The 26,121-nt window shown below is 49.0% G+C and overlaps 2 long non-coding RNA genes and 1 pseudogene across 3 annotated transcripts; 1 reads left to right on the top strand and 2 right to left on the bottom strand.

The window, feature by feature from the left end:
• Positions 1–1,845: 1,845 nt before the first annotated feature.
• On the bottom strand, positions 1,846–13,326 carry LOC110261491 (uncharacterized). Of its 2 annotated transcripts, XR_014809868.1 has the most exons (5): positions 10,920–13,326; positions 8,732–8,816; positions 3,629–3,950; positions 3,060–3,191; positions 1,846–2,956 (listed from the first exon to the last, which is right to left on the bottom strand). It is a non-coding gene; the product is annotated as an uncharacterized LOC110261491 (long non-coding RNA). The 2 variants fall into 2 exon arrangements; XR_014809869.1 differs by lacking the exons at positions 1,846–2,956; positions 3,060–3,191; positions 3,629–3,950 and adding an exon at positions 5,321–6,645 and having other exon boundaries at positions 10,920–13,217.
• SLA-9 (MHC class I antigen 9) lies at positions 17,456–20,681 on the bottom strand (annotated as a pseudogene).
• On the top strand, positions 22,900–25,550 carry LOC146401466 (uncharacterized). The gene is made up of 2 exons (XR_014809871.1): positions 22,900–24,963; positions 25,051–25,550. It is a non-coding gene; the product is annotated as an uncharacterized LOC146401466 (long non-coding RNA).
• Positions 25,551–26,121: the final 571 nt, after the last annotated feature.

Below are 26,121 nucleotides of genomic sequence, written 5' to 3'. Positions count from 1 at the left end.
GGGGAGAAGCGGAGTCGAGGCGAGTGGATGGAGAGTTTAGAACCGGGAACCGCGGTTGCGCTGATTGGCTTCTCCAGAAACCGGACACGCAATAGGAGAGAGAAGTGGGGCCGCGTCACGAGTGTCCGGGCAGGACGGCCCCACACAGGTTGTGAGACGGAGAAGTGAAACTGGGGACACGGGGACTCCTCAGCACGGAGCCTCCCCGCCCAGACGCCGCCCTGGAGCCTGAGACCCCGAGATCCACGCCCTGCTGGTGCCCTGGGACTCTGCCCTGCTCCTGCTGCTTTTGCTCAGAAAGCTCTTGGTCACAGTGTCTCCGTGCCTCACGTGGCCCAGGGGCTGTGTACCCAGCGATTTCCAAACCTTTTAGTGAGAATATTCCTACAGTTTTACAAATTAGTGACGACCGCAAGGATATGTTTGTGTTGATACTTCAGTAGATATTTTCCATATTAGAAATAATAGTTTAAAATTTCATCAATTTTTTAGAAGATATAAATAATCTATGCATTTACTATGAAAATAATTATTGCCCATAATAAACACTGTACTGTGAAGAGTGGAGCTTTTTACATTTTACTCTATCACAAGTCTCTTTGCTGTCTGGCTCATGGGAAAACCACTGGAGGTTTATGTCTGCTTCTGCGCTGAGTCCTTTTGGTGGCTGACATCTATGAAATGTAAAAGCTTCGCACACGTGTAGGACGTGTATTTTTAATAACCTTTCAGATAATTTTGGATGCTAATCATTATGGTGTTTTCTCAAAGGTTATTTTGAACGTGCACCTGCATCAGTTACACTCCGTATTTCCTATTCTGTTAAATTAAAAGCCTGTTTTGCACACTGACTGTTGCTTGTACTAATGTAAGATTTTTAAGACCGAATACATTGTTTCACTAAGTTACATAGATCTTCCAATGTCATTCATTCTTTCCAGTAAAGGTTGTATTCAAGGAAAAAGCAGCTAGTGCAGCTCACAGAATGATTTTCCTTGGGACACAGTACTTTGGAAAGTAGCAGGAGTGTTTCATATGTACTTTCTACGTCCTCATGGAAGATACTATTAAAGTATGGATTTAGGAGTTCCCGTCGTGGCGCAGTGGTGAACGAATCCAACTAGGAACCATGAGGTTGCGGGTTCGATCCCTGGCCTTGCTCAGTGGGTTAACGATCCGGTGTTCCTGTGAGCTGTGGTGTAGGTTGCAGACGCGGCTCGGATCCTGCGTTGCTGTGGCTGTGGTGTAGGTTGGCGGCTACAGCTCCGATTCAATCCCTAGCCTGGGAACCTCCATATGCTGCGGGAGCGGCCCAAGAAATGGCAAAAAGAAAAAAAAAAAAAGTATGGATTTAAGAATGATAATTTAGGAAAGATAAGATTTTGTATTTATTTCAAAAATTTTATTTAGTATAGTTGATTTACAATGCTGTGTTAATTTCTGCCGTACAGCAAAGTCCTTTAGTTATACATACATGTATATTCTTTTCCATATTCTCTTCCATGATGGTTTGTAAAGGTGAGACAAGCATTTTTATTGCATCAACTAGGACGCTTTATATCAAACCTGCTTTTTTTTTTTTTTTTTTTTTTGTCTTTTTGCCATTTCTTAGGCCGCTCCCGTGGCATATGGAGGTTCCCAGGCTAGGGGTTGAATCGGAGCTGTAGCCGCCAACCTACACCACAGCCACAGCAACGCAGGATCTGAGCCGCGTCTGCAACCTACACCACAGCTCATGGCAACGCCAGATCGTTAACCCACTGAGCAAGGGCAGGGATGGAACCCGCAACCTCATGGTTCCTAGTTGGATTCGTTCACCACTGCGCCACGACGGGAACTCCCTGCTTTTTTTTTTTTTTTTCCTACAAGTAAGTTGTGGTGAAATAACTACTATTGTAGTTTGCTACCCTAGTCCCCATTATTGCTAAGTTGTACCTCAAAGCAAATGTCAACATAGTGAAAAGTCAAATACTATCTTAGGAATGCTATGAATGTAGTTTTCACTCAGGGATCTCATGACAGGATCTCCATAACTTCAAGGGTTCCACAGACCACACTCTGAGATCTGCTGTTCTGTATAAACCTGGGAAAGTCTCCTCATTGACCCTGGCCTTGGCCTCCTCTTCATTCCCCAGAGTCCCTCTCCCTGCCCTGGACTCCCTGCCTCCCCAGCCTCAGCTGAGGGCCCTGCCCCTGGGCTCCTCTAGGAGAGAACTCACCCCCTGGAAAGTGATGCCAGAGAGAGTCCTCCGTCTGGGAAGGGAGGTGGGGGGACAGATGTTTCCCCCTTGGAACTGGGAACAGTCTGTGCCTGAAGGCGCCAGACCCACGCATCACCTCCTTGGTTTTGTTCCGCATCAGCTTCATGTGCATTCACGTCCCAGACAGGAATCTGTGACAGAGTCTCTGAGAGGAATCCTCTCTCCTGGGTCTAATGTATCTGACGTGAGGCCCACAAAGCGGGAAGAGCAGTCCTGTCCAACAGCACGTTCTGTTTGAAGGAACTGTTCATATCTGTCTGTGTCATCAGCTGCTCACTCGCTACAGGTGGCTATTGAGCACCTCAGAAGTGGCTTTTGTGCTGAGTATGTTTAAGTTTCTTTAATTAAAGTAGTCATATGTGGCCTGTAGTTAGCATATGGGACAGTGCATATCAAGCATGTTCTTAATTTTCAAGCTCTTCCCCAAAAGATACTCTGAGATTCATAGATTGATGCATATTAAAACAATCTTCACATGGAAGTCATTTGGGTTTTTCTGTGGGAGTCTTCAATATACCCTTAAAATGCAGCATGTCCAAGAAAGATTAATTAATGTGTATTTTCATAGTCAGAGTGTGCAGACATTAACCAAACCGTGATTGATCACCTTAAGGCCATAAATATTCAAGACCGTCCATCGCTGGAGCTACTCCTTGTCTCTGTTTTCTTGGGCTCTTGGTGGTGTTTGCCTTCACCTGGTCAACGGAAGCAGACACAGACGGCTTCACTCACTGAGCCCAAGGGACAGTGTTTCTTGAACATAACATGTATCAAATACCTTGTAGGACCTGTACCTACGTGTAAAATCATAAAGCAGAAGGTGTAACCTTGGAATCCACCAGCTTAGAATTCTTTGCTGTCTGCTCCTGCTGTACTTCCCCCCACAAATTCAATCCATTCCGTCTCCCTTCACCCTTGGGTGCCTCGCTCCTAGATGGAAATAGACATGAAAATTTAACAGTAGTGGAAGGACGACGTCTCAAAGTATCACCCAAAGTTGAAAACGTATAAAAAGTTATACATCTCGGTGTCACCTAGACAGGGGCAACAGTACAAACACAAGTCCATGTTCAAACTCAAAGACACACGAAAATAATCTGACACACAAACGTGTGACATCCTTCAGTGTTCTTCAGCCAAAGCCCCCTGGGAGCAGATATGTGGGCCAACAAGAGAGATTTCTGACTGGAGGCAGCTCGAGGGAGAACAAAGTCCATCAGAGACCACAGGGCATCTTAGGATGAAAGAGTTGGGGCTTTGGTGGGTGATTTCGAGGAGGGTGGATGGAAGAGGGGCTCAGTCTAGATCGGGTGTTGGTGTCAGGCGGTGGGGGCAGGTCTCTGACTGGGCATCTCAGTGACCCTCACCTGTAGGGAGGGCAGACTAGAGCCAGGGTCCAGCTGTGATTGCAAAGGGAGGAGTTTGGCACACTGTGAGGTCACAGGGCCAACTTGCTTGGTCTGGCCTTAGACTGATGTCATGTTCTTGTTTTGTCTCACTGTGTCAAGGTCAGTGTCCTGGTCTGATGCTGATGTTCTGTGAGGTGACTTCTGTCCAACAGGAGAACAACCCAGCCGTGTGGTGAGCACCTGCCCAGCATCTCACACCTATGAGGCCTCCTGGAGGTATCAGAGCAGTTCCTGATGTCCGCGGCTCTTTGTCCTTCTTGAATTCCATGTTTTTAAGTAACTACACCCAAACAATAAAGAATATTAGAAAACTACTTGGAAAGAAAGAAAGGCACATGTCAAATATATCACCAATAACTACATGTAAACCGAAAGGAAAGTGTGACATAAGAAATAGGGAATAAATTAAATCTCCTATTTTGGCAAAGATGAAAATAAGTGATGAGATTATTAAAATTTAGGCAAAATGTGCTTTTATAAATACTGACAGCATTTGAAAACTTGTGCACAATTTCTGCAGGACAGTTTTGCAGATGCATCAACACTTTCAATATCTTCACATTTGGACACAGAAATTTCTCTTTCAAATTTGTCCTAAAAAGATAAGCACATCTGTTCTCAAGAATATATATGTAAGGATCTTTCTTGAATTGTGGTTTATAAAACAAAGAGTGGAAACCATCTCAGTGCTACGGTCACTGCAATGATTGGAACCATGACTAGAGGAACACTTGACACGTCTCAGGTCCTAGAGCCACGTGATTGACACAGTGGGTATAACTGATTCCTCCAGGCAAAGCCATGAGCCACTGAACCTGTAGTCCCTTTGTGCAGACAGAGGAAGGGAGACTCAGAGAGGTGAAGGGGCATATGGTTCAAGGCCGCCTTGAATGAGATGAGACACGGGTGATACAATGTGAGCAAAATAAGACCCTGCTGATGTGAGCCAGGCTGTGCTGTGTGGAGGTGGACACAGTGACAAGGATGAGTGTGAATCACTACTGAGCTAAGTGCTGTGAGGAGTCAGCTCACGACACCATGAAAGTAGATCATCAGGAGACCTGACAGGTGTCCTTCCTCTAGTGTCAGTAATATCTGAAAAATATGTAGCATATGAAACAAAACCAGAATTCTATGAAATTATATACAATCCTAGAATAAGAAAGAGCCATGGGGGAGTTCCCGCTGTGGCACAGCAGGTTAAAGGTCTGGTGTTGCTACCCCAGCTGTGGAATAGGTCACAGCTGCCCCAGGGATTCAACTGCTTGCCCATGAACTTCCACATGCTGTGGGTGCAGGAAAAAAAAAAACTCTTGCAAATTAAATATGTGATCAGAGAAATGAATCATTCAATAGAGTAATTACAAGATACAAGACATACTCCCAATAATCAGTAGAAAAGGAAGAGTAAAAGCAAGGAGGAGAAAGCAGCTATAAGAATGTTAGTCTATCAATCAAGAGAGTCCAACAAGTTAATCATACAGGTTTCAAAAATGATGCAGACTAGGGAATGATTAAAAAAATATTTGAGAAGAACTTCTCAGACCTAAGGACAAAAATTTACATACTGAGTGGCCTATCCAAATTCCTCCTGCGGTAGATGAGAACATATACTACACTAAAGTTTAATAACCACCAGAAGCAAACAGGGAGTGGGAGAAACATTTATTTGAGTTTTCCAGGGTGTTTTGATCATGGGATGAAGAAAGGAATAATAGTGTGAAAAGGTGGAACCCTCAGGCACATGGCAGGGCTCCAGGGCTCTCCTCTTCCCTGATCCCTGCCACACCCCAAGGGCCTGATCCCAGAGCTACTCAGAAGGCATCTTCATCCCCCACTGTTGCCCAGCCTCTAGGTCAGCATCTCTCTGCCTCAGACCACAGAGCATCCTTTCCCCAGGCTATGCTGAATAGAGGAAAGTAGAGCTGTGGCGCCACCGTGTGGCCATAGGGCTGATGACAGGAGAGCTGAGCTCCTTTTTCACCTCCTTACCAGGCACCTGCCCAGGGTCTCTTTGGGCTCCCAGCAGCGGGGTCAGGGCTGTGCACACCAGGTGGCGCCCCAGCTAGTGTCAAGTTCAGAGTCTGAATTGATTTCCCCAAATGCAAGCTGACACAGACATTTTCATTTCCCCTAAAGGATCAAGGAATTTGGCCTCAGGGAGGATGAGAGCTCAAGGCCCTGACAGCTAGTTCCCAGGTCCAGGTGGACTCTGCAAACACCATGGGTGCCCTCGGACTCCTGGGATGGGACCTTGAACCCCAAGTCCCTATAGCTTTTTCTTGTTGCTGCTGACAGTGATGTAGGCTTTTCCTCCAGGGAGTCAACTCTGGACTCTCCATCCCTAGGAGACAGAGAAGGAGGAGGAGCAGGAGAAGGAGGTCCCCAGGGGAAAGGCCTAAGAAGATGGGGAGTCTCCTGGGAAAGTGAGGAGAGGGAGGAAACAGTCGGGGATGGAGGCATGGGAGAGGGGAGGGAAGGACCAGAGAGCAGGGCCAGGGGAGGGTCAGCGCAGGGGACATGCCTGCAGGGAGGGAGGGGTGTGTGTGGGGAGGGGCACAGGGGCTTCTGGCCTGGGCGCTGGGAAAAGGCTCTGCTTTCCCTCTGGATGATAATCACACAGGCCTTCGCTCTGGGCTGGGCTGGTAAATGCTGCTTCAGTGTGAGGCCTTTTTCTGTCTTTACAGGACTGTTATAAATCAGACCCGAAGGGAAAGAAAGATGGGGTGGGGGGAGGGGATTAGAGGAATTCCCCTCTTCCAGTGAAACACCCCACCTCCGTCCCCACTGCATCTCCCACACACATGATGCTGGGGACAGGAACAGTCAAGGGACAGCCTGTCCTCAGCACACAGCCCTGGGCTACTGGGACACTGTCCCTTTAGGAGCTCAGACAGCGGGGACCACGTGCCACAAAGACTGGCCACAGAGCTTCAGAAAAAGAAGCGCCCAGCTGGTGGCCACGGAGGTGGTTCCTGGAGAAAAGAGGACAGGATGTTGAGTGGAGCCTGGAGACCACAGTGGGGACAAGGAGATCCACCCTGCATCTGGGCCCAGTGGTGCCCCTCACATTTCCCTGAGAGTCGAACCCAACAGTCCCCTTCCCAGACCTACAGGACCCATGATCCCAACACTGTCCCCAAGGACACACAGCTGGACCCTCTGTCCAGGCATCCCACCCCCAGCTGTTGAAGCCTGGAGGGTGACCTCCCCGCCTCCCAGGTCCTGGAACTCAAGACCCAGCGTCCTGCCTCTTCTTCCCCTTTGTCCTCCTGGTAGGCAGGGCCCTGCTGTCTGGATCCTCCAGGCCTGCTCCCTCCACCTCCAATCTTGAAAGTCTAGGACCTGTGGTCTTGGACCCCAAACTCACCTCTGGCCATCAGGGCGAGGCAGAGTTTGGGGTCACGGGTCAGGGGAGGCAGCCTAGGGCCCCACAGGCTGCAGCTCAGCCTCAGCTCCAGCTGCACAGAATCAGCAGATCCTGGACAGAAGCCTGTGCCCAGGAGCAGCCACGTCAGCCACACATGCGGTGCAAGCTGCTTTGACTGTCTGCTGCAGTGTCCAACCACTTAACACCCACCACGCAGCAAAGGTGCCCTGCCCAAGGCACCAGGATGCAGGAAAAGGTGAGTGGACTGGGCGATGCAGAGGAGACAGCACTGAGTGAGGAGCAGAGCCAGAGGCTGTGACCCTGTTCTCCAGCTGTGGCCACGGAGCTGGAATCCCCAGAACACCCACTAGTACCTGGAGGAGACATAGGAACCAGCCTTCCAGCGGCAGGGGTGCCCAGGGCCCCAGGTCACTAGGAAGCCACAGAAGTGGGTCCTGGGACCCTAACCCACCAGCCTCTAGAACACCTCTGACTTCCGCCCCCCAACCCCCCACTCAGAGCAACAGAACCAGAGAACCTGACCACACAGGACATGGCAGAGGTACCTAGATCCCCACATTCCCATCCCCTCGTGACTCAGGGAGTCTACGACATGAGGGAAGAGCCCACTGCCACGGCATATGGCAGTTTCCAGGTCAGGGGTTGAACTGGAGCTGCACCTGCCAGCCTTCTCCACAGCCACAGCAACGTGTGATCCAAGCCAAGTCTGCAACCTACACCATAACTCACAGCAATGTCAGATCCTTAACCCTGAGCAAGGCTAGGGATTAAACCTGAAACCTCAGGGATACCAGTCAAGTTCACCTGCTAAGCCTCAATGAAAACTCCTGCTCTTTGGTTTTCAATGGGTCTAATGCACCTTATGTGAGGCCCCAAACATCAATAATAGTGCTGTTCAACAGAATTTTCTGCGATGAAGAAATTATTCCATATTTGCACTGTCCTCATTGCAGGTGCTACTACCTGTGGTTACTGAGCTCTTAAAATTAGACTAGCGGCACTGAGCAGTTGAATTTTAATTTCAACTTTAACTTAAATAGCCATATGTGGCTCAGCTACCCTATTTGATGGAGCATATCTAGGGTGTTTTAGTTTTCATTCTCAAACCTCAGGAAGATACTGTGTCATAAAATTAACCTCAGGAGTTCCCACTGTGACACGATGGGACACAGGTCCATCCCTGGCTGGCACAGTGGGTTAAAGGATCTGGTGTTGGTCGCAGCTGTGGCCCACATCTGACCCCTGGCCTGGGAACTCCATATGCCTTGGGGCAGCCAGAAAAGAAAAAAAAATCATCTTCACATAGAAGCCACGGATTTGTCTATGGTGGGTCTTAAGACATATCCTGAAAATACAGCATGCCCAAGAACATTGAGTTAATATGTATTTTAAGGTCTAGAGTGTACAGACATTATCCAAAACATGATTTACCATCTCACGGTCAACGGTATTCCAAAACACCCATCATTGGGGCTAATTCTTGACTATATTACCTTGAGATGCGTGGTGTCCTTTTCATTCATCTGGTAACAGAAGCAAGCACAGGAGCCTTTGCTTAGCCCACAAGAAAGCATTTGTTGAATACTCCGAACATAAAATGCCTTGTAAGCCCTACATAATTATGAAATGATAAGGCAGCAGATGTAATCCACCACCACAGAATTCCTTACCTTGCGATCCTCCGCAGTCCATCCCCCCAATTCAGGTTTCTCTGCTCCCTTTCACTCTTTGACCCACTCCCCTCATCATCTGTATCTAGAGGAAAAGATACATGAAACTTTCACAGTTGTAGGATAGAGAATTTTCTACATGACCCAAAGACGAAAAACCCTAAAGAAAAAATAGAAGTTATCTGTGGCAACCACAAACTCACAAGCATGCACACCCATGTCCATAGTCAAACTCAAAGACACCTAAAAACATGTGTCAGGCAAAGGTGGGCAGGTGTCAATATTCTTCACCCAAAGACCAGCAGGAACCCACTTAGCCGAACACACTGTATTGACTGGTTGATGCAGCAGGGAGAGTGCCCACCACGAGGAACCACAGGGCATCTTAGAATGAGGGAGTTAGAAAGAATCTATTAAAGGAATTGGGCTTTGGCCGGATAATTTGGGGGATGAGTAAGAAAACAGAGTACTGCCAGGAAGCACAGTCAAGTAGATGACTGGGTGTCCTTATCAACCTTATTTATAAGGAGGACAGGCTAGAGCCAGGATAAAGCAGCAATCGGTAAAGTCGCAGCCAGCATGTGACCCAGGACAGGGAGATGCTCACTGCCTTGTGAATAGCACAGTGCCCTGTCTTGCTCTGGGCGTCAACAAAATGATGCCATGGTCTTGCTATGTGTCCCGTCATCATGGTCTCAGCGTGTCCCTGTATGATATTGGTGTTTTGTGAGATGGGTTATTTCAAAGGGGAGAATAACATGGCCGAGCTGTGAGCAAAAGGACAGCCTGAAACAACACTGGAAGTGCAAGTTTCCCACCTGTTCCCTGGGGTTAGGAGGCTGATTTTTCTTTTTTCTTAAATTCAATATATTAAAATTCCTACACCTCAATTGGAAAATAATGAAAGACTATTAGAAAATGGTTTGGAAAAGAAGAAATGCACATATCAAATATATGACTAATGAAGACTGGGAACAAAAGTGAGAATGTTGGAAGAAGAAATAGAACAAAAAATTAAAATCTATCAGCTTGGCAAAGATGAAAGGAAAATAAAGGCTACAACTTTAGGAGTTCCCGCTGTGGCCCAGCAGGATCAGCACTGTAGGTTCCATTCCCAGCCAGGTACAGCTGTGGCTTAGGTCTCAGCTCTGGCTGGGATTCAACCCCTGGCCCAGGGAACTTCCACATGGCCAAAACAAGGAAAAACAAAAAACAAAAAACAAAAAAAACAACCACAACCAAATCTGCGATTTTGACCAGGTCTCCCTGGGAAGGTCAAGGCAGGGCAGGGTACACAGATGAAGACTGGCTGGTGTGGATAGTTTCAGCAGGTTTGGGGCTATAGGGGTGCTCTTAAGGTGTCTGGTACCTAGCTCTGGGATCCTTAAGGCAGAATATTGCCTCAGATACTCAGACCACACAGAGGAGGTAGGGCCTCCACTGGTTAGTTTGCATATCAAAGGCATGCTACTGGCTGGGCTCTAGCCCTGGGAAAGCAGTCTCTCCTCAGCTAGGAAGGTTTTCAAAGCTGTCAAAAGTCATAATATACAAAACTAAAAATATATATGTAGGAGTTCCCTGGTGGCTCAGTGGGTTAAGGATCTGCCTTTGTCACTCTGTGGCTCTGGTCACTGTCATGGTGTGTGGGGGGGTGATCACTGGCCATAGGGTAGGGAAAATATATGATCACAGGGTTGATGAAATTGAAAACCAGCACAAACTTTTGAAAGGGCAGTTTTGCAAATGTCTCAGCAGTTTAAATGGGTTGACATTTTGACACAAAGATGTCTCTCTTGTAGAAAATCATCCTAAGACTATTAATCATGTATGTTCTTCAAAATATGTTCATTGAATTCTAGTTTATAAAAGCAACATAGACAATCTAGTAAATCATAATTTTCAACTTTTAGGATGTGCATTTGTGTTTTCTTTTTCGACTGCACCCACGGCACATGGAAGTTCCAGGGCCAGGGATCCATCCCAACCACAGCTGCAACCTGTGCCACCACTGTGGCAGCTCAGGATCCTTAAAACCCACTGGGCCACAGCAGGAACTCCTAAGTTGTGCATTTTTTCAGCATCATCAGATAGACGATTTGTAAATATTTTCTCTCATTCCAGAGGCTGCCTTTCCACACTGTGTCCTTTGAGGCACTGAAGCTTTAAACGTTAATGTAGTCTGACTTACCTCCTTTGCTTGTTGTTGCCTGTGTGCTTGGTGTCATATCCATGAAATTATTGTCAGGTTCCATATCATGAATATTCCTCTTCCGTTTTCTCCTAAGAGCTTTACAAGTGAAGTTCTTACGTTTAGGCCCTCGGCCCATTTGGAGTTAATGTGCATGTAATGGTGTAAGGCAGCACTCCAACTTCCTTCTTGTTTATGTGGATACCCAGTTTTTCATACCATTTGTGGAAAGGCTGTCCTTTCCACACGGAATAGTCTTGGCACCCTTGTCCAAAATCATTTGCCCACACGTGCAAGAGTTACTTTTGGGCTCTCCGTGCTGTTCCCATTAGCTTATGTAAATATTATGTCTGTTTTTCCGCTAGTACCACACCACTTTGATGACTGTAGCTTCATATTAAGTTCTGAAATCACAAATTTCAATTTTGATCTTCTTTTTCAAAATCGTTTTCAGCCACTCTGAGTCCGTCAATAACCCATATGAATTTGAGGATGGACTTTTCGATTTCTGCAAACAAATGCTGATGGAGTATCGACAGAGATTGCATTAAATATGTCGACTGCCGTGGGTAGTGCTGTTTTCTGAACAATATCAAGTCTTCGAATCTATGAACACAGAATACCTTTCCATTTACTTGTAATTTCTCCCATCTGCGGACTAACCAGGCCGGACCCTGCTTAGCTTCCGACCTCAGATGAGATTGGGCGCGTTCGAGGTGGCAAGGCTGGAGACGATGCGTGTCCTCTATTTCTTTCAATCACGTTTTGTAGTTTTCATTATCTCCATGGGTAAGTGTATTACTAAGGATTTTATTATTTTGGATGATATCATCACTGATATTTTTAATTTCATGTTCCGACTGTTCATTGTTGGCCTATAGAAATCAGATGGATTTTTGTGTGTTGATTTGGTGTCCTGCCATTTGCTTAATTCATTTATCAGTTGTAAGAGCGTTTTTTGTGCATAGGAGTTCTTTAGGGTTTTCGACAAATAAGACCATGTCGCTTATGCAGAGAAATAATTTTACTTTTTCCTTTCTATTTTGGATGCCTTTTATTTCCTTTGCTGGTCTCACTACTAAGACTCCCAGTTCTGTGTTCAACAAGCTAGTGACAGTGGGCATCTTTGTCTTGTCCCTGATCTTAGAGGAAAAGCTTTCAGTCTCTCACCATCAAGAGACTTACTTGATGCCTCGTTGTATTTTGCTTCGCGTTAATGCCCTTGGCAGATGCTGAGTATTTTCTGAATTGAGGGTTTGTGGCAACCCTACATTCAGCAAGGCTGTGGGCACTGTTTCTCTAAGAGCATCTCCTCCCCGCATGTCTCTGAGTCACATGTTGGTGCTTCTCATAATGATTCCCACTTTTGTCACTATGACTAGACCTGTTACGGGGGTCTGTCTGTGATCAACAATCTTGGATGTAACTATTGCAAAGACATTACACCTTGCTGAAGACTCACTTGATGGTCAGCACTTTTTATCCTTTGGGTCTTCTAATTGGTGTTTGCCCATTGTGTCTTGTGTCTGATGCTATCGCACACCCAATAGACTGCGGTATCGTGGAAACATGACTTATGCATGCCCTGGGAAACCAAAAATGTGGTTTGACTCTCTTTATTGCAATACTTGCTTCATGGCTGTGGTCTGGAGCCAAACCTGCAGTATCTTCAAAGTATGCCTTTCTGTTAGCTGCGGGCTCTTCATAAATGGCTTTTATTATGTTGACGTTCCCTTTATTCCTAGTTAGTTAGTTTGTCTGTTTGCTTGTTTGTGTTTTAGGGCTGCATGTGTGGCATAGGGAAGGTGAAATCAAACCTCAGCTTCCGGCCTACGCCACAGCCACAGCAATGCGAGATCCGAGCCCCGCCTGCTACCTGCACTGCAGCTCATGACAAAGCTGGATCCTCAACACAATGAGTGGGGCCAAGAGCTGAACCGCATCCTCATGGCTCCTAGTCGGGTTCCTTATGGCTGAGCCACCACGGGACCTCCGAGTTAAGTGTTTTTATCCTGAAAGGGTGTTCAGTTTCTCAAGTGCTTTTTTGTATCAATGGAGATGAACACGGGGGTTTTGTTGTTGTTGCTATTCTGTTAATGTGGTTGGTTTCTGTCTGCTGAACCATCCTTGGAGAAATTCCCTTCTGTTGCAGGAGTAAATCCAACTTCATCATGGTGCATAATCTTTTGAAGGTGATGTTGAATTGTTTGCTAGTATCTTGTTGAAGATTTTTGCATCAATATTCATGAAGAGTATTGTCTATGGTTTTCTTTTCCTGTACTGTCTGGCTTTGGTTTCAAGGTAAGGCTGGCCTCATAGACTCAGTGGGGAAGAATTCTCTCCTCTCAGATTTCTTGCAAGAATTTGAGGAGGATTGGGGCTAATTCTTGAATATTGAATAGAATTCTTGAATATTGAATAGAATTCACTGGGGAAGTCATCTACTACTAGTGTTTTCTTTTTGTGAGGTTTTTAAATACTGATTTTATCTTCTTTTTTTTCTTATTTTATCTTCTTAATAATTTTGTTACAGATTGGTTCAGATTTTCTCTTTCTTCGTGATTCAGTCTTCATCAAGTTGTGTGTTTCTAGGTGTTTATCACTTTTCTCTAGGTTGTTGGCGTACAAGTGTTCACACATTCTCTTACAATCCTTTTCATTTCTGTGAAATCACACGTAATGTCCCCTCTTTTCGGATTTTAGTTACGTGAGTCTCCTCTCATTTGTTCTTAGCTGAGGTAGGTTAAAGTTAGTCATTTTCATCAGTCATGATTTCAAAGCAGCTCTTTTGGTGTCACTGTTTTCTCTAGTGCTTTTCTAGTCTCTATTTCTCTCTGCGCTAATCTTTATTATTTCCTTTGTTTTCCCAGCTTGAGGTATACTTTGCTCATCTTTTTCTAACTGCTCAAGTCATTGAAAATTAGGTGGTTAATTTAAGATATTTCTTTTCAAAAAGTTTTAGCCTGTGGAAGTTCCTGGGCCAGGAATAGAACCCAAGCCACAGCAGGGACAACACCAAGTTCTTAACTGGTAGGCCACCAGGGAACTCCTACCTCTTCTTTTTAGCAGAAGCCCTCACAGCTCTCAGTTTCCCTCTTAGTGCTGGTTTCATGGCATCCATAAGTTTGGGTGTGTTGTGTCTTCATTCTCCAACGCACCCTGCACACTTGAAATCAGAAAACAAAAACAGAATGGTATTTCTTAAGCTTTAAATGGTTTCGACAAGGCCAGAAATTGACCTGCTACTATGAGTTTGACAGAAAATGGCTCAACATTTTCAGGTGTGACAGGTAAACATCATGATGAAAGGTTCATGTAAACTTTTATTATTGTCACACAAACAATGGAAACGCACCCATTGCCTTGGTAATGATCACGTCAGTGTTAGGTTCACTGGCACACCCGTTCCAGCTTCTGTTGCAAAGGAGCAAGTCTTTGCTCAATGAGAAATGTACACAGCAAAAACATTTATTTTTTTTCTGCAGGGAACCCGTACAAGCCAATATAAGACCGAAAGTCTTCACCAAATACATGCAACAGGAGCACACGGCTTTTTGATGTATTTTTTGAAGACTGGAGTGTTGGCACTTTTGAAATAGGCAATTGGCTCAGATCTACTGGTGACTGTGGTTGCAGCATCGAACATAATTTCTGCCTTTTTTGTCTTTTTGCCTTTCCTAGGGCCGCTTCCCTCGGCATACGGAGGTTCCCAGGCTAGGGGCCTAATCGGAGCTGTAGCTGCCAGCCTATGCCACAGCCACGGCATCTCAGGATCCGGGCCACATCTGCGAGCTACACCACAGCTCACAGCAACGCCAGATCCTTAACCCACTGCACAAGGCCAGGGATCCAACCCACAACCTCATGGTTCCTAGGCAGATTCGTTAACCACTGGGCCACGACGGAAACTCCAAGCATAATTTCTTTTTTTCTGATTTGTTTGTCTAGTCATCTGTCTATCCACTTGGTAATGTATTTCCCTAACATTAATCGTTGACTGAAAAAATATTCTAAAGAGGAGGGGTTCCACCATTATCTTCCTAAATTCTGACCTTGTTCTTTAGTAAGAATCTGCATTTCATTTCATGTCTATTTTTTTTTTTTTGTCTTTTTTTGTTGTTGTTGTTGTTTTTGCTATTTCTTGGGCCGCTCCGGCGGCATATGGAGGTTCCCAGGCTAGGGGTTGAATCGGAGCTGTAGCCACCGGCCTACGCCAGAGCCACAGCAATGCGGGATCCGAGCTGCGTCTGCAACCTACACCACAGCTCACGGCAACGCCGGATCCTTAACCCACTGAGCAAGGGCAGGGATCGAACCCGCAACCTCATGGTTCCTAGTCGGATTCGTTAACCACTGCGCCACGACGGGAACTACTCATGTCTATTTCTAACTAAAACTGTTGGAACATCCTCTATCTATATCCTTAACCCACAAAACTCATTCCCTTCGGTCCCATGAGTCAAATGTGGCCTGAACTGTAATAGAACATATTAGTCAAAACCTTTGGGCCCTCACCACCTAGAAAAGATCTGGCTGCGGCGTTCCCATTGTGGATCAGTGGGTTAAAGAGCCAAGGTTGTCTCCGTGATGTTGCGGGTTAAATCCCTGGCTTTGCTCATTGGGTTAAGGCTCCGACATGGCTGCAAGCTGGAGCAGAGGTGGCAGATGCGGCTGGGATCCAGAGTTGCTATGGCTGTGGCATAGGCCTCAGCTGCAGCTCTAATTCCACTCCTGGCATGGGAACTTCCATATGTCACAGGTGTGGCCACAGAAAAGAAACAAAAGAGAAAGAAAGGAAAATCTGGCTGCCAATTGCTCTGTCCCTGCCTCAATGAGGATCTGAACAGACAACGTCCGAAATCAGCGTGTATCTGCTGGTATTGACAGATACAGATGGAGGATACGGGAATCTTGTAGTGCTTGGCCACATTGTTTGCAACAAAACGTTCTTTCACAACGGAACCATCAGCGAACATTTCCCAGCATGTTTTGAAACCACAAGTTTAACTATGGGAAGCTCCTTTTAGGCAACTAGCACCTGAAATCGAAGCCAATGCTCATTTGCCATTCAGAAAACCCTAGGGCCGTTAAGATGGATATTATAGCCGCCCTGCCTATGCTCTAGAAATGGAACAACAAAGCCTAGATGACAGCACATCTGTTTACAACACGGTGGACTGTATATGTGATGCCCACTGTTGAGAACTACTGCGCAGAAGAAAAGTTCCTTTCAAGATATGACTGCTTAGGAGTTCCCATCGTGGCACAGCAGAAACGAATCCGACTAGGAACCATGAGGTTGTGGGTTCCATCCCTGGCCTTGCTCAGTGGGTTAAGGATCTGGTGTTGCCATGAGCTGTGGTATAGGTTGCAAATGTGGCTCGGATCTGGCATTGCTGTGGTGTGGAGAAGGCCAGCAGCTACAGCTCCAATTTGACCCATAGCCTGGGAACCTCCATATGCCATGCGTGGGGCCCTAAAAATGAGCAAACAAACAAAATACTCCTGCTTATTGATGATGCATTTGGCCACCCAAGCGCATGCCACGTGACTTTGCCTCCTCCCCTGCTCTGCCTGGTTGCTCATGGTCCATGAACATGGCCTTGGGAACCTTGGGTCATCCTAATAAGGGCACCACCCCAGAGACAGCAGGGAGGGACGGTCACAGGGACCTGGATGCCTGGACTATCTTGCGGTGCAGAGCCACCCCAGCAGCCCTGGAGCTGCCTGCCTCACTGCCATGGGACACACACCAGCTTCCGTCCTGGGAGACCAGTGGTATGCGGGTTTCTGCTGCAGCCTCTGAGTTCACACATGCAGGGAGGACAGGATTTCCCAGGATGTGCGGCCAGGGTGGGCTGTTCTGGAGATGGGCCCAGAGGTATTTATAGGGTCACCACTGTGGGCTCCGGGACCTTAGTGTGAGTTGAGAAAGAGAGCTGGGCCAGAGGGGGCGGCACAGGGAGCCTGGAACCTGTCACCTTCCTCTTCTTTCCAGCCCTGGGGCTTCCCTCGGAGTGTTGGGGTCACCGGGACTCTCCCCTTCCCTTCCCGTCCTTTCTACCCACGGTTCCCCGGATATTTCAGGCAGGATGGGAGTCTCTGCTGCTGGTCTCTCCTCCTCCTCCTGTCCGACGGCAGGGGCTGTGGAGGCTGAGACCTAGAGGAGGAACCCCTCGGGTAGGAAAGGGCTGCAGTGTCACCTGTCACGGGGACCCTTCAGGAATCTCTGCTCCCCAGCCTGGCCTGGACTATCCGCCCTGAGACGACTGACCCCAGGTCCCTCGTATCTCCTCCCCCATCCCCGCCCGGAGATCCCAAGACAGACTTTTCCAAACATCCCCTATGTGTTTGTTCCCAGCGAGTCACTAGGGCCAGCGGATGCCCCAAAAGTCAGGATTACACAGGGGCTTGGGGACCAGAGGAGGGGACAGTGGGGGTCAACTTAGATCTTCCAGCCCCCACCTGCTGGAGCTGAAAAGTGGATCAGGGAAGAGAACACAGGTCAGGGTGAGAAGGGGACATGGGGGGCAGGGCTAGGCCAGGGTCCCCACCCCCTTCATGATGCTCATAGAAACACAGACTCTTTCAGAGGCAGCTGCAGAAATAGGAGTCAGGGGATCTGAAGTCACAAAGTGGGACGTGAACAAATCTTGTGTCAGTCAGTCCCCACAAGGCAGCTGTCTCACACTGGGAAGGAAAATCACCAGGAAACAGGCAGGTCAGTCAAGGAAGGGCTGACATGCTCAACAGCCCCACATGCTCAAACCTCCCCCTCAAAGATCCCCATCACCCAGGGCACCCCCTCTGCCCCAACCCCCTCCCCATCTAGGCCCTCCAGGGTCTCACCTCTAGGATCCATTGGAAGAAACACATCAGAGCCCTGAGCACTGTCACTGCCTGGGGGAGAGCAAAAGCAGGACAGGGTCAGGACCCCCAAGAGAGAAGACGAGAGAAGGTGGGTGAGCTCCCCCAACGGCCTCCTGTCTGCACCACCAGGGCCTCAGGCATCACAACCCTCCACACTGACCTGCAGCCTGAGTGTAGCTCCCTCCTCTTTCACTGTGGGAAGAGACATCATGTGAGAGGCCGGGGGAGTAGTGTGAGTCATGAGATGCCAGTGGAAACCCTAATTCTGGATTGAAAAGAAGGTTCCAGAACTTTGACAAAAAATCCAGAAAGGATGAGGAATAAGCAGGAAGGAAATGTTGGGGAGTTTGGATCAACTGCCCTCCTGGAGGCCTCTCCTCAGTGGGGTCCTTCCCCTCTGACCGTCAAATGCTGAGAAACTAGATGCCAACTGGAATTATCCTGGGGAAACCGTTGTCTTTCATTTCCACATGTGCTTCACAAAAGGGTACGTGTTGGCACTCAGCCCCAGACTCAGCACATGTGTGTGGAGGGGACGTCCCAGGAACAAGGCACAACAAATTTCCACCTGGGCTTGAAACCCCCGTGACACAAGGAGACTCAGATCCCTGCTCCCTTCCCTACCTGGGCGCTTCTTCCTCCAGATCACAACTCCAGCCATCATGGCTCCAGCGACCAGGACCAGTACCAGGCCAACAATGATGCCCACGATGGGGACGGGGGGCTGAGCAGGGTCTGGGAACAAAGGGCAAGAGGAGGGCCCTCCTCAGGCTGGAGTCCTGACCTTGCTGAAGTCTCCAGAAGAGCTTCTGCTGTGTCTGAGAAGAGGCTCTGCCCCCAGGGCCCTCCTTACCCCATCTCAGGGTGAGGGGCTCCTGCAGGCCCTCGTGCTGCACATGGCAGGTGTAGCTCTGCTCCTCTCCAGGAGGCACCACCAGGGCCGCCCACTTCTGGAAGGTCCCATCCCCTGAGGGCCTGGTCTCCACCAGCTCCATGTCCTGGCTCTGGTCCTGGCCCTCGCGCTGCCAGGTCAGGGAGATCTCCTTAGGGTAGAAGCCCAGGGCCCAGCACCTCAAGGTGACCCCCAGGTCAGAGCTGGGGTGGCGGGTCGCATGTGTCTTTGGAGGCTCTGAGGAAGAAGAATCAGAAAATTCACCCTGTGGGGCCCCTGCCTGGGCCCCTGAAGCAGCCTCATGTGACCAGTGGGGGAAGGGCCAGGACAATGGGTTTGAAAGGAAGCACAAAAGCCAGACACCAGCCTGGACTTGGGTATCTGGGAACAGCTCCTAGTTCTTGGAAAATTGTAGAGTCTGGATGAATGCTGATTCTAGTTCTAGAGTCACTTTGAGAGCTGAAAGGTAGGAGGGAGAATACAGAGTCATGTTCCTGATGTTGGTGGAGGCTGAATGACTCAGGCAAGGTGGTGTCCAGGAGGCAAAGCTCTCTGCGGGCTGAGATCAGGCCTGAGAAAGTCATGGTTCACACGATGGCGGCCAGGGTCAAAGGGCACGGCTGAGCAGTCCTTTCAGGGATGGTCTTCTCTCTTCACCCCCAAAGAGACAGGATTCATAATTGTCCTGTAGAGAAGTCAGACCCCCTGGGGAGTCCCTGTCTTGTGGAGAAGCTGGGAACCTAGGGGGACTCCTCCCTCTCAGGACAGGCAGTGGGGGGCTTTCCCGCAGGGACCCCCTTTTCCTCTCCCTGTGGGAAGGCAGCTCCCTCCCGAGGGGAGATGGTGGAGGCCCCGCGGCCCCTGATACCTGCGTGCTGCAACGTGTCCTTTGCCATCTCCACGGATCTGCGGAGCCACTCCACACACCGGCCCTGCAGGTAGCTCCTCTCCTGCTCCGCCACATTGGCCGCCTCCCACTTGTGCTTGGAGATCTGAGCCGCCGTGTCCGCCGCGGTCCAGGAGCGCAGGTCCTCGTTCAGGGCGAGGTAATCGGCGCCGTTGTAGGCGTCCTGTCTGTACCCGCGGAGGAGGAGCCCGTCTGGTCCCACTTGGCAGCCCTACTTGGTCTGGAGGGTGTGAGACCCTGACCCCGCCCCGAGTCAGCCACGCCCCCGCCGCGACCAACCAGGGGTTCAACCTAAACTGAAAACGAAACCGAGGGAAAGTCCCCGCCGGCTCCTTCCGGGTCGGGGGCCCGGCCGGTCCGGGTGGCCCCGGCCTGTCCCTGGGGATGGGGATGGGGGTCGTGAGCTGGACCCGGGCCCGCGTCGCTCACCGGCCTCGCTCTGGTTGTAGTAGCCGAGAGCGGCGCGCAGGTTCCCTCGGTAAATCTGTGCCTCTTCCTTGACATTCCGCGTCTGCTGATCCCAAAACTCCTGCCCCTCCTGCTCCATCGACGGCGCCCGCGGCTCCATCCGCGGATTCGGGGCGTCGCTGTCGAACCGCACGAACTGCGTGTCGTTCACGTAGCCGATGGCAATGAAACGGGGCTCCCCGCGGTCGGGCCGGGACACGGCGGTGAAGAAATAGCTCGGGGAGTGGGGACCTGGGGGCGGTGAGGGGTGAGACACGACCCTCCTCTCGGCGTGAGGCCCGGGAGCGAGGTGGTGGGGTCCGGACCGGGCGGGAGAGACGGAAAAGGGGTGGAGGTCGGAGAAGGCCTCCGGGTTTCGGGGGGGGGGGGGGGGGAGCGAGCAGAGGCGCAGGAAGCAAAGGAGGGACAGGAAGGGACGGGGTGAGGTGGGGGGTCTGGGCCGGGACAGCTGAGTCGCACCTTCCCCGTGGGTCCTGCCGCCACCCCGACCCCGACCCCGACCCCCGGGGCTGTGCCCTCGCTCCTCTCTGTAGAGGCCTTGTCCCCTGACCTCGCACTCACCCGCTCAGGTCCCGGTCAGGGCCAGGGCCCCGGACAGCAGCAGGAAAAGGGCTCCAGGCCCCATGATCCTCAGCCTCTTTGTCTGGGGAGAAGCGGAGTCGAGGCTAGTGGTTGGAGAGTTTAGAACCGGGAACCGCGGTGGTGCCGATTGGCTTCGCTGGAAACCTGACACGCAGTAGGAGAGATAAGTGGGGCCGCATCACGAGTGTCCGGGCAGGACGGCCCCACACAGGTTGGGAGACGGAGAAGTGAAACTGTGGACACGGGGACTCCCCACCACCGCGCGCCGCCGCCCTGGAGCCTGAGACCCCAAGAGCCACGCCCTGCTGGGGCCCTGGGACTCTGCCCTGCTCCTGCTCCTTCTGCTCAGAAAGCTCTTGGTCACAGTGTCTCCGTGAGTCACCTGGCCCAGAGGCTGTGTACCCAGCGATTTCCAAACCTTTTAGCCTTCATATTTATACATTTTATTAATTAGTGAGGACCTCAAGGATATGTTTATGTCGTTACTTCAATTGATATTTTCCATACTAGAAATAATAGTTAACATTTGAATTTATTTTTTAGAGGAATATGAACCATCCATGCATTTCATATGAAAACAATTATTGCCCATAAGAAATGCCGTAGTGCCCAAAGTGGAGCTTTTTACATTTTACTCTATGGCAAGTCTCTCTGCTGTCTGGCTCATGAGAAGAGCACTGGTTGTTTATGTCTGCTCTGCACTGAGTCCGTTTTGTGACTGACATCTATGAGGTGGCGGGTTCCATCCCTGGCCTTGCTCAGTGGGTTAAGGATCCAGTGTTGCCCTGAGCTGTGGTGCAGGTCGCAGACGAGGCTCGGATCCTATGTTGCTGTGGCTGTGGTGTAGGCTGGCAGCTACAGCTCCAATTTGACCTCTAGCCTGGGAACCTCTATATGCCACAGGTGTGGCCTTAGAAAACAACAACAACAAAAAAGAATTTTAGAAAACAAATTGGAAAAGAAGAAACGAAAGTGTCAAACAAATACATTTGTAAGAATACATGTAAACAAAAATGAAAATGTGGAATCAGAAATGGAAATGAATTAAAATGTATCATCCTGACAAAGTTGAAAGTAAAGAGGAGAGCATTGACAGGAATCTAGGGAGAATATAGGGGCATAAACTGTGATGGGATTGAAAACTGGTACAAAACATTTAAAGGGGACTTTTGCAACATGTATCAATTATTTCAATATATTTACATATTGACACATAAATTTCTTTTAGAAATTCATGCCAAGAAGACAGTTAAACCTGGTCTCAAAAATATATATTCAAGGAGTTCCCGCCATGGCTCAGAGGAAATGAATCTGACTAGCATCCATGAGACGGAGGTTTGATCCTAGGGCTTGCTCCGTGGGTTAAGGATCCAGCATTGTCATGAGCTGTGGTGTAGGTCAAAGATGTGGCTCGGATCCTGAGTTGCTGTGACTGTGGTGTAGGCTGGCAGCGACAGCCCCAATTCGACCCCTAGCCTGGGAACCTCCATATGCCATGGGTGCAGCCCTAAAAAGACAAAAATATATATATTCAAGGATGTTTTTTTAATGGGGGTTTATAAAGAATGGAAATAATCAAAATGATTTCATCACTATGATGTTAATAAGTATGAACAGGGGAACACTTTGTGTTCCAGGCAATCATGCCATGTAATTGACATCGTGGTCAAATATATTCCTCAGAGCAAACCCATGAGGCACGGAACACGTGATCCCTTGGGCAGACAAGGGAAGGGAGACTCAAGGTTTAAGGAGTGGATATTTCCAGGTCCCCTTGACTCCAGATCTGGAGACACTGGTGATGAAATGAAGAACAGCAGTCAGGACCCTGGTGATGTGAGACAGGCCCTGTGGGGAGACAAAGATGACAAGGGTAAGGGTAACTCGGAGTGCCCTGGTGGCCCAGCCTTTTAAGGATCTGGCCTTTCATTGCAGTTGCTCAGGCCATTGCTGTGGCACGGGTTCAATCCTTGGCCTGGGAACTTTGCTCAGGAAGGGCCAAAAAAAAAAAAAAAAAAAATGCTAAGTGTAAGTCAAAACAGAGCCTAGTGCTATGGGAAAAAAATTCATGATATCATGAGAGTAGATAACGTTTCCTACCACTCTTATCACTAATATCTGAAAGACAGAAAAGATACATAGCAAATGAAACAAAAAGAGAATTCTATACAATCATATACAAACATAGAACAAGAGAAAGCTATTGGAACTTAGAAATGATGTCATAGAAAGGAGTAATCCAATAGATGGATTGGAAGGTTACGGGCATGCTCTCAGTCATAGGCAAGGCAAAGTCATCACAAGAAGGAGAGAAGACTGATAAAAATATCCGTCTGTCACTCAAGAGATTCCAACCATTTGGCAATACAAGTTTCAAAACTAATGGGAAGGAGGAAATGATGAAAAGTTCAATTTCAAGACAACTTGTCAGATTTACAGACAAAAATTTACATCCTGAATGGCCTGACCAAATTCTTACTGCAGGAGATGAAGACAGACCCCCAGCCAGACACATGGCAGTGAAATCTCAGAAAGACAGTGGAAGCGACCTTGTGAACTTCAAGAGGCAAAATCCATGGTCCTGGAGGCTAGAAGACATGGAAGCGATGGTTTTGAATCCCAGTGCAGAAATAGGTGTTTCCAACACAGAGCTCTGTAGGTGTCACCGTGGAAGTCCTAGGGTGGCCTAAGGATGGCAGAGTTCCCGGGTTTTACTTGCGCTGATCCCTTTCTTCAGGAGACTGTTGGCAAAGTGGGGGGAAATGATGGAGAAAACCACGGACAGGGAGACGTGGGATGCAGGCCACGGTGGAGCCAGAACAAGGGAGGCAGAGGGCTGCCCAGGACGAGGCGAAGGAGACCCGGGCCGTCAGCCCTGCCCCAGGTGTGCGGGGACCCGTCCGTCCCGTGTGGCAGCACTGAGGGCCGTGGGAGAGGCTATGCAGGGAGATGACGTTGCTGGAAGATCAGATGTGCTTGAAGATACTCAGCAAGACGAGACTCGGGGAAAGTTTGGGACTGGTTTCACAACAATGCTAAGATGCTGTGTATTTCCGGGAAAATTGAGAAATCCATTTGAAAAAGAAACCATAGTCTGCTAAACACTCAGTTGAGACTTGCATTTCCATCCTCCTAAGAATTCAAACATTGCACATGGAGCTAATGAGAATCACTACATTGAAGAGTGATAATTATAAATTATAATTATATTCGGATGAGAGTCGTGTGTGGAAGAAGAACCTGTGAAGCAAAGACGTGACATGGAACTAAGAAACCGAGAAAGAGCATTATAGGCTTGGTTTTAAAGGCTCAGAGAAGCAATTAGAGAATCAGCTGAAAGAACCAAAAGAGTTCATCTCGGAGATTCAAGAGATGGGGGGATGGGAGATGGGGACACCCCTCGTGATAGTGAGTCTCGTAAAGGTATTGTAGTTTTCAGACTCTGTGCCTTTGTCCATTAGCTGAACATAAAAGACAACAGGGAGGTGAGAGAATGGACTCAGGAACAAGAGTCATAGAAACGGAGCGGGAGTGGGAAGGATACTGGACTTAGCCTGGTGGATGTTTATGGGAGGATTTTATTTTGATTTATTTAGTTCCGTTTGATTTTTTTTTTTTTTCTACTTAGGGCCCCATGCGGGGCATGCGGAGGTTCCCAGGCTAGGGGTCGAATCGGAGCTGCAGCTGCCGGCTTGCGTCACAGTCACAGCCATGCCAGATCCAAGCCTCTTCTGCAACCTACACCACAGCCCAGAGCAACACGGGATCCTTAACCCGCTTAGGAAGGCCAGGGATCAAACCTAGATCCTCCTGGATCCCAGTTGGTTCTGAACCCTCTGAGCCACAATGGAAGCTCCCAGAAATCTCCTTAATAAGATCGGTCAATGGGAATGGGTATGAAAGACACATGCCATCTTATGTTCTTCGGAAATGCAAATCACAACAGTGATGCCCCATCACCCACCTGTTAGAAGAGCTAGAGTCCAAGAACTGGGGACAGTTGAGCAGGTGCTGAGCAGGATGTGGAGCAGCAGAACCCCTCATCCCCGGGGCAGGAATACGAAGCAGCACAGCCACTGGGTGACGGTCAGCAGGTTCTCAGGAAGCTGCACAGGGACTCAGCACCCAGCCTGGTGAGCACACGGGTCCTCCTCCAGCTCCTCTGAAGACATATTTGCACAGAACCCTGTGCACAAACGGTGAGAGCAGAGCGGCCCTTAAGTGTGGGCTGCACTTAGGGACTTCCTTCTAAGGACTGGAGTGTGGAAAGTAAGAATGAAAGTTCACACGGAGAGACCTGGGAACACACCTTAGCCAGGTGCCAGGTGAGCGTATGGGTCCTTCTAAAGGGGAAGGTAAACACCCTTGATGTGGGGAGATGGTCCCTTCATCTCCGTGTCCTCTTCCCCCAGACCCTCTGGCCCCGTCGACCAACTCACATTGAGAGACATTCTACAATATCCGGCAGCAGGACTCCTCCGAACATCAAGGTCATCAACAAAGGAGGGGCGTCTGAGAGGCTGTCCCAGCCAGAGGAGCCCGAAGGGGACACGATTGGGACTTAATGTAATGTGGTGTCTCGGGTGAGATCCTTGATCAGAGAAAGGAAAAACTGGAGTGCCCGTGGTGGCTCAGCAGGTTCCAAAGCCAACTAGTGTCCATGGCCTCACTGCGTGGGTTAAGGATCAGGAGATGCCTTGGATGTGGTGTGGGTAGAAGATGCAGCTCAGCTCTGTCGTTGCTGTGGCTGTGGTGTAGGCTGGGAGCTGCAGCTGCCATTCCACCTCTAACCTGGGAACCACCATATGCCACAGGTACAGCCCTCAAAAGCAAAAAAATACAGAAATAAAAAGATAAAGAAGAAAAAGGAAACGAATGAAGTCCAAATAAAGAACGGAGTTCAGTAATAATGTACCAATGTGGCCTCATTAGTTGTGAAAAATGCCTGATGGTCATATAAGTTGTCTACCACGGGGAACTGAATATGGCCTAGAGAGAAGCCCTGTAACAACTTTGCAATGGTTTTGTAAATCTCACACTACTCTCATTTTAAAAAGTGTTATTTAAAAATGTCCCTGAGAAAGGAACAGGGTGTTGAGAAAAGGATTATCTGGCTTTAGTTTCCCAGGGTGTTTGCATAAAGGAGCTGGAGTGGGGAGGTTTGGGGAGCAAAGAGGGAACCTTCGGAGACAGGCCCGGGCTCCAGAGCGCTCCTCTCCTCCAATCTCTGCCCCACCCCCTAGAGCTGCTCAGAAAGCACCTTCACTCCTGCACTGCTGCCCAGCCTCCAGGGCAGCCATCTCTGTGGGACTCAGGCCTCAGCCCATCCTCTCCTTCCCCCAGGCAGAGTAGGAGAGAGCAGAGCCGTGGCGCCCCCGTGTGGCCACAGGGCTGATGACAGGAGACCTGAGCTCCCCTTTGACCTCCTTACCAGGGACCTGCCCAGGGTCTCCTTGGGCTCCCAGCAGAGGGACAGGGCTGTG

This window comes from Sus scrofa, chromosome 7 (genome assembly GCF_054392235.1).
Source record: "Sus scrofa isolate SSC_HxYL_T2T_F1_AM1 chromosome 7, Sscrofa_HxYL_maternal_Yorkshire_Landrace_v2.0, whole genome shotgun sequence".
Lineage (NCBI taxonomy): Eukaryota > Metazoa > Chordata > Mammalia > Artiodactyla > Suidae > Sus > Sus scrofa.
This window is presented reverse-complemented; position numbering and strand designations above follow the sequence as displayed.